Source organism: Odontomachus brunneus, unplaced genomic scaffold (assembly GCF_010583005.1).
Source record: "Odontomachus brunneus isolate Ranch 3 - 2012 unplaced genomic scaffold, Obru_v1 Obru_scaffold_096, whole genome shotgun sequence".
Lineage (NCBI taxonomy): Eukaryota > Metazoa > Arthropoda > Insecta > Hymenoptera > Formicidae > Odontomachus > Odontomachus brunneus.
In genome coordinates, this window is record NW_022639546.1 from 848582 (window position 1) to 855960 (window position 7379).

Genomic DNA, 7379 nt, shown 5'->3' on the forward strand with positions numbered 1-7379 from the left:
ATTTATCTTAAGAATCAAGTTAATTTGCTATTGATGCAAAATAATGTATATTTAGCAAATTTATTTGCTATCGGAACAAAACTTTAACTGCTTATATAAAGCCATCATAGTTCTTACAGCAAAATAATTTGTAGATTCAGAAAATAATGTCCAACGAATAGTGATTAATACTCTTAGCAAATCTTTTTACTGTCCATATAATAACGAAAAGATTTTGGTAGACTACCAGAAGATTTGCTGGGCCAGCAAATTATTTTTCTCCGTGTACGTACAAAAATATAACTTTCACTTACATGGATACGTTTTGGCTGGGTAATTGCGAAGTATTAGTAGCCTGGCCACTCTCTGCATTCATAGACTCCATCTCCACTACACTGCTATTTTGAAAACGAATTTCAATGAAAAAATAATTTGGGAAAAATTTGAGTTATATAAAAAAATAAAGAAAAAAAGACTGGCTTTTTTTTAATAGTTTACAATGGAAAGGAATACTTCAATAGCATTTGATATATGTAAAAAAAATATAATTTTCACTCATCTAAATATCTTGGCTAGAAGCCTCAATAGTCTCGTCATTCTTTATATCCACAAACTCTATCTCAAATAAATTTCTATTTTAAAAACGAATTTCAATTAAAAAATAATTTTGGAAAATTTGGAGTTATATAAAGAAACGAAGAAAAAAGAAAGACTTCTTCTAGCTTATTTTTTAACAGTTTACATTAGAAGGGAATATTCCGATTACATCTTACATATGTAAAAAATTATAATTTTCACTTACTTGTGTACGTTTTGTGTAATAGTTTCATTTTGGCCTATAAACTCTATGCTACGATCTATGTTCGTGTACCATTCTCTGTCCATCGTATCCATAAACTCCATTCCAAAAGACGGACTGTTATTTTGAGAACGGATTTCATTAAAAAAATAATTGGAGAAAAATTTGAGTTGTATAAATAAATGAGGAAGAAATAAAGATCGATCTATTTTTCAGCAATCAACAACGAAAGGAAATATATTATGATTATTTCTTATATACGTAAGAAAGTATAATTTTCATGATCTAAATACTTTTTGACTAGATGTTTGAGAAGTCTTAGTAACATTGATATTGTCTATATCTATAAATTCTACCTCAAGTAGATTTCTATTTTGAAAACTGATCTCAATGAAAAAATAATTTGGAAAAAATTTGCGTTACATAAAGAAATAAGGAAGAAAGAAAGACTGGCGTATTTTTCTGCAACTTACAACGGAGAAAAATATTTGGATTACATTTTATACAGGGTGGTTATCTTTCTTTCGCCCACTAAGTACATAGCGTTATTCCTTATCGTTATCAGAGCAGAAATAGTTTCGTTGCCAGGATAGAAAAAATTTGTTGACCATATTTATCTTAAAAATCACGTTAATTTGCTATTGATGCAAAATAATGTATATTTAGCAAATTTATTTGCTATTGGAACAAAACTTTAACTGCTTATATAAAGCTATCATGGTTCTTACAGCAAAATAATTTGTAGATTCAGAAAATAATGTCCAACGAATAGTGATTAATACTCTTAGCAAATCTTTTTACTGTCCATATAATAACGAAAAGATTTTGGTAGACTACCAGAAGATTTGCTGGGCCAGCAAATTATTTTTCTCCGTGTACGTACAAAAATATAACTTTCACTTACATGGATACGTTTTGGCTGAGTAATTGCGAAGTATTAGTAGCCTGGCCACTCTCTGCATTCATAGACTCCATCTCCAATATACTGCTATTTTGAAAACGAATTTCAATGAAAAAATAATTTGGGAAAAATTTGAGTTATATAAAGAAATAAAGAAAAAAAGACTGGCTTATTTTTTAATAGTTTACAATGGAAAGGAATACTCCAATTACATTTGATATATGTAAAAAAAATATAATTTTCACTCATCTAAGTATATCTTGGCTAGAAGCCTCAATAGACTCGTCATTCTTTATATCCACAAACTCTATCTCAAATAAATTTCTATTTTAACCCTTTGGGGACGGAGCCGCTCGACGGGCTATAAGGAAGATAAGACTTCATCGCTAATGGCCCCTAATGTCTTTGAATGAAAACGTGACTCTTTTACTATACCTATGCGTATCTTATCGCTCAGAACGACAGACGTCGCGAGCCTTGCAGCTACGAACTAATTTGGGCGGCTATATGCCGACACGCGTCCGGAACGGTAAAACGGCTTGGGCGGCTATATGCCGACACTCGTCCCCAAAGGGTTAAAAACGAATTTCAATTAAAAAATAATTTTGGAAAATTTGGAGTTATATAAAGAAACGAAGGAAAAAGAAAGACTTCTTCTAGCTTATTTTTTAACAGTTTATATTAGAAGGGAATATTCCGATTACATTTTACATATGTAAAAAATTATAATTTTCACTTATTTGTATACGTTTTGTGTAATAGTTTAATTTTGGCCTATAAACTCTATGCTACGATCTATGTTCGTGTACCATTCTCTGTCCATCGTATCCATAAACTCCATTCCAAAAGACGGACTGTTATTTTGAGAACGGATTTCATTAAAAAAATAATTGGAGAAAAATTTGAGTTGTATAAATAAATGAGGAAGAAATAAAGATGGACCTATTTTTCAGCAATCAACAACGAAAGGAAATATATTATGATTATTTCTTATATACGTAAGAAAGTATAATTTTCATGATCTAAATATTTTTTGACTAGATGTTTGAGAAGTTTCAGTAACCTTGATATTGTCTATACCCATAAATTCTACCTCAACTAGATTTCTATTTTGAAAACAGATCTCAATGAAAAAATAATTTGGAAAAAATTTATGTTAAAATACATAACAACATAAAGAAATAAAGAAGAAAGAAAGATTGGCGTATTTTTCTGCAACTTACAACGGAGAAAAATATTTGGATTACATTTTATTCAGGGTGGTTATCTTTCCCTCGCCCACTAAGTACATAGCGTTATTCCTTATGGAAAATTAAATCAGAAAGTCCTGAATCATTTTTTCTGCTACGCTTAATGAAGCAGTTATGTTTAAATAAATTTCAGCTAATCAGCGCCGTCCTTTAGACGGGCACATGTCTGTGAGCCGCGCGTCTGACAGCGGCAGAATAGCAGCGAAGCGCTCATGCAAACTGTCAGATGCGCGGCTCATAGTCTAAAGGACGGCGCTGATTAGCTGGGCTTTATTTAAGAATAACAGATTTATTAAACATTGTAGAAAAAAATGATTTAGGACTTTCTGATTTAATTTTTTACAAGGAATAACACTATATACTTAGTTGGTGAAGGAAAGATAATATCCTCTGTATGAATCTAAAAAACATAATTTTCACTTATTCTCTGAGATATGCTTTACTTCATATCGGATTCTTGTTCTGTTTTCTTAAACTCGAATAAAGGTCTTCTTGCAAAATTCCTTCCTGCTAAAGGAAGCGCCTACAACATTTAGAAAACAAACGATTTTATGACTTTTACAATAAGTAACACTAATTTTTACAATCGTCTTAAGAGACAAATGGTAAACTGGATCACAGTGATAACGAGAACATAGAGACTTTTTCTCGATGTTTTATATGATGTAAGTTTTTGATCGGTAAGGATCTATTGGTTAAGGGCATTATGATAATACAGATTACGATATTATTGTCGCTGTATACGAACGTGTGTAATTATAAAAAATGATTCGATGTCGACTGTCAGGCGGATAAGTAGTAATAAGTAATAATAACATTTGTCATGAGACAAAATATTGTCGCTATAGGATCATCTCTTATGTGTATGACCTGTGTGTATGGTCTCTTACCATATCATAGCACAATACTTGCACAAATCACAGCTAAAAATTTCAAGCGAGAACTTTGTCCGTTCAGCAAAAAAGATAAGGTAACTACAGATTTGATCGGAATATCGCCGCAGACCCAATATCATCTATGTCTGCATTAAATTCGTGTACTATCGGAAGAACTCGCGTACAGAGCCTAACAACAGATCGCGAACAGAAGCTGGACAGACTGTAAATTCACCATCATGATTCAACGGATCTTATTACGTGTTGGCAGATATTATCAACGAAATTTACAGCAATTATCTAGCAAAACTGATTTTAATTTGACAGATTTCACTACGTAGATACATGTACAGGGAGTTGCACTTATAAACAGGTCAGTACGACGGGTTGCCTCGTCGGCAGGCACGCGTACCGTATCATAGTAGACCTTAGCGAAATTGTCACGCGCGCATTTGAACGTAGTAATCTTCATAAGAAAGAAAGCGCGCCTGCCGACGAGACAACCCGTCGTACTGACCTGTATGTAAGTGCAACACCTTGAACATATATAAAGATGTAGAAAAATTACAATATGGCGTTAGCATAAGGAACGAATGTCTTTTACCATAGTATAGCACAATACTTGCACAGATCACAGCTAAAAATTTCAAGCGAGAACTTTGTCCGTTCGGCAAAAAAGCTAAGTTGACTATAGATTCGATCGAAATATTGCGACGGATATCATTGCATCATATTGCAATATCATTTATGTCTGCATTAAATTTATGTACTATCTCGCGTAGAGAGAAAAACTCGCGTACAGAGTCTAACAAAAAATTGAAAGTATAAAACCGAGTGTATGCTCTACGTCCATAGCGTCCATAGCGTCTAAGTGCATTTAAATAATTAACGACAGATCTTGTTCAGCTACTGCTGTAAATATCGTCGCCGCACTTATTTAGTACAATTCACTTATATTTTTATAAGCATATTATTGTCAGAATTTATAGCAAATATCTAGCAAAATTAATTTTGGTTTGTCCGATTTTATTACACTAACGAATATACACGCAAGCTTAGAAATATAAAAAATATGAAAGAATAAGAGTAAATCTTTTACCTTAATATCACAACACAGCAATAAACAATTGTTCAATCGATAAATTTGATCAATTTTGGAATATCACAATACAGCAACGCAGCTTTAAGGCAACGCAGCTTTCTAGCGAGGATTTCCAGCGAGATCTCTTCGCAATGACAGTCAGAGTCACACTGTTCGACGCGTATTTGCATAACTCTATCTCAAACGAGACTGATCGACAGATGATTCACACGAAAGATCTTTTTCTTGGTGGAATGATGGATGAGAGAAGAGATAAAGGGATAAGTGAAAGGAATGGACGGAGCTACAGGCCTTTGCCAGGCAACAGCCAATAGGAACAGGGAATAGGAATTCGGATTGGTCGATTACTTCTATTCCCTGTTCCTACTGGCTAATGGCTATTTCTATTGCCTAGCATTGTGCAAGAGCTTTGAGAGAGGGTGTAAGGACAAGGAAGAAGATATGGGCAAGAGAAGGGGTGAGAATGAGTGAAAGATTACACTAAAAAAATAGATTCAGCAGTTTTGATCAGTAACAACCGTTCAATCGATATATTCGATCAATTTTTTAATATCACAACACAGCAACGCAGCTTTAAGGCAACGCAACTTTCCCGCTTGAACGCAGCTTTTCAGCTTGAAAGTTACAGTACTGCTGGCGTTAGCATTACTTAAAGTGTATCGCGTGGGGGTTGCACTGTAACTTTTAAATCTCATAATTAGAAAAGTACTTAACGAAAAAATATTTTATTTAGTGTTTTGGAAAGCTCTCGAGATAAGCTACAAGATTGCAATCAAAAATAGGAGTTTCCATTTAAGAAATTGAAAATGATCTTGACACTGTCATTCAGGATCATACTAATTCTACTACCTAATACAATTCTTAAAACATTACAATTTTTGTAAGAAAAGAGAAAGGAGTGGAGGAATAAAGCTAAGATTACACTGAAAGAATAGATTCAACAGTTTTGATCAGTAACAACCGTTCAATCGATAATTTGATCAATATTTGAATATCACAATATAGCAATGCAGCTTTAAGGCAACGCAGCTTTCTAGTTTGAACGCAGCTTTTTAGCTTGAAAGTTACAGTACTGCTGGCATTAGCATTACTCAAAGTGTACCGCGTGGAGGTTGCACTGTAATTTTCAAGTCTCATAACTAGAAAAATACTAGAGAAGATACTTTATTTAGTGTTTTGAAAAGCTCTCGAGATAAGCTACAAGATTATGCAATAAAAAGTAGGAGTTTTTTCCGTTCCCAAAGAAAGGAGGCCCTCACAAGGATTATCTGTCAGATGTCGGGGGGTGAGTAGCCGTAGTGTGATTTAATCACAAACTAGGACATGTCCCAGCGCTGATAAGAAATTAAGTAGCTTATAAACGTAGATGGCTGTGTTACCGCAGTTGTGCTTCGCATTTATTTTATTTTTGCGAGATATGCATTGTTTATGAATTAAATATACGAGAATTTACAAGAGCGAAATCGAGGTTGAAATAGTATCTGTGTATGTATGGGTGGAAGCAAATGTGCGTGTGTGTATTCAGCGCCTCGTTTGCATGCTAATCTTTCCTAACTTAATGAATCAACGAGTTAATTTTAGTTTCGTTCACAGTCGTTCAAACACGACGACGACAGAACAATGGAAAACACAAAATATCGTTCTCTGTGTTCGTGGCTTCGCAGCAGAGATTGTTTATTACAATCGATTGAATAGACTGTGTGTGAGAAAAAAATATATTTATCATTAGGTCATACACACGAGAGATGATCCTATAGCGACAATATTTTGTCTCATGACAAATGTCATTATTACTTACTACTACTTATTACTACCCGCCTGACAGTCGACATCGAATCATTTTTTATAATTACACACGTTCATATACAGCGACACTAACGAACATACACGCAAGTTTAAAAATATAAAAAATGTAAAAGAATAAGAGTAAATCTTTTACCTTAGTATCACAACGCAGCAACGCAAGCTTTAAGGTAACGCAGCGAGGATTTCCAGCGAGGATTTCCAGCGAGGATTTCCAGCGAGATCTCTTTGCAATGACAGTCACAGTCACACTGTTCGACGAGTGTTTCACAACTCTATCTCAAATGAGACTGATCGACAGACGATTCACACGAAAGATCTTTTTCTTGGTGAAATGATGGATGAGAGAAGGGATAAAGTAAAGTGCAAGGAATGGGCGAAGCTAAAGGCCCTTGCCAGGCAACAGCCAATAGGAACAGGGAATAGGAACAGGGAATAGGAATTCGGATTGGTCAATTATTTCTATTCCCTGTTCCTACTGGCTAATACCTATTTCTATTGTCTAGCATTGTGCAAGAGCTTTGAGAGAGGGTGTAAGGACAAGGAAGAAGATATGGGCAAGAGAAGGGGTGAGAATGAGTGAAAGTAAGATTACACTGAAAAAATAGATTCAGCAGTTTTGATCAGTAACAATCGTTCAATCGATATATTCGATCAATTTTTTAATATC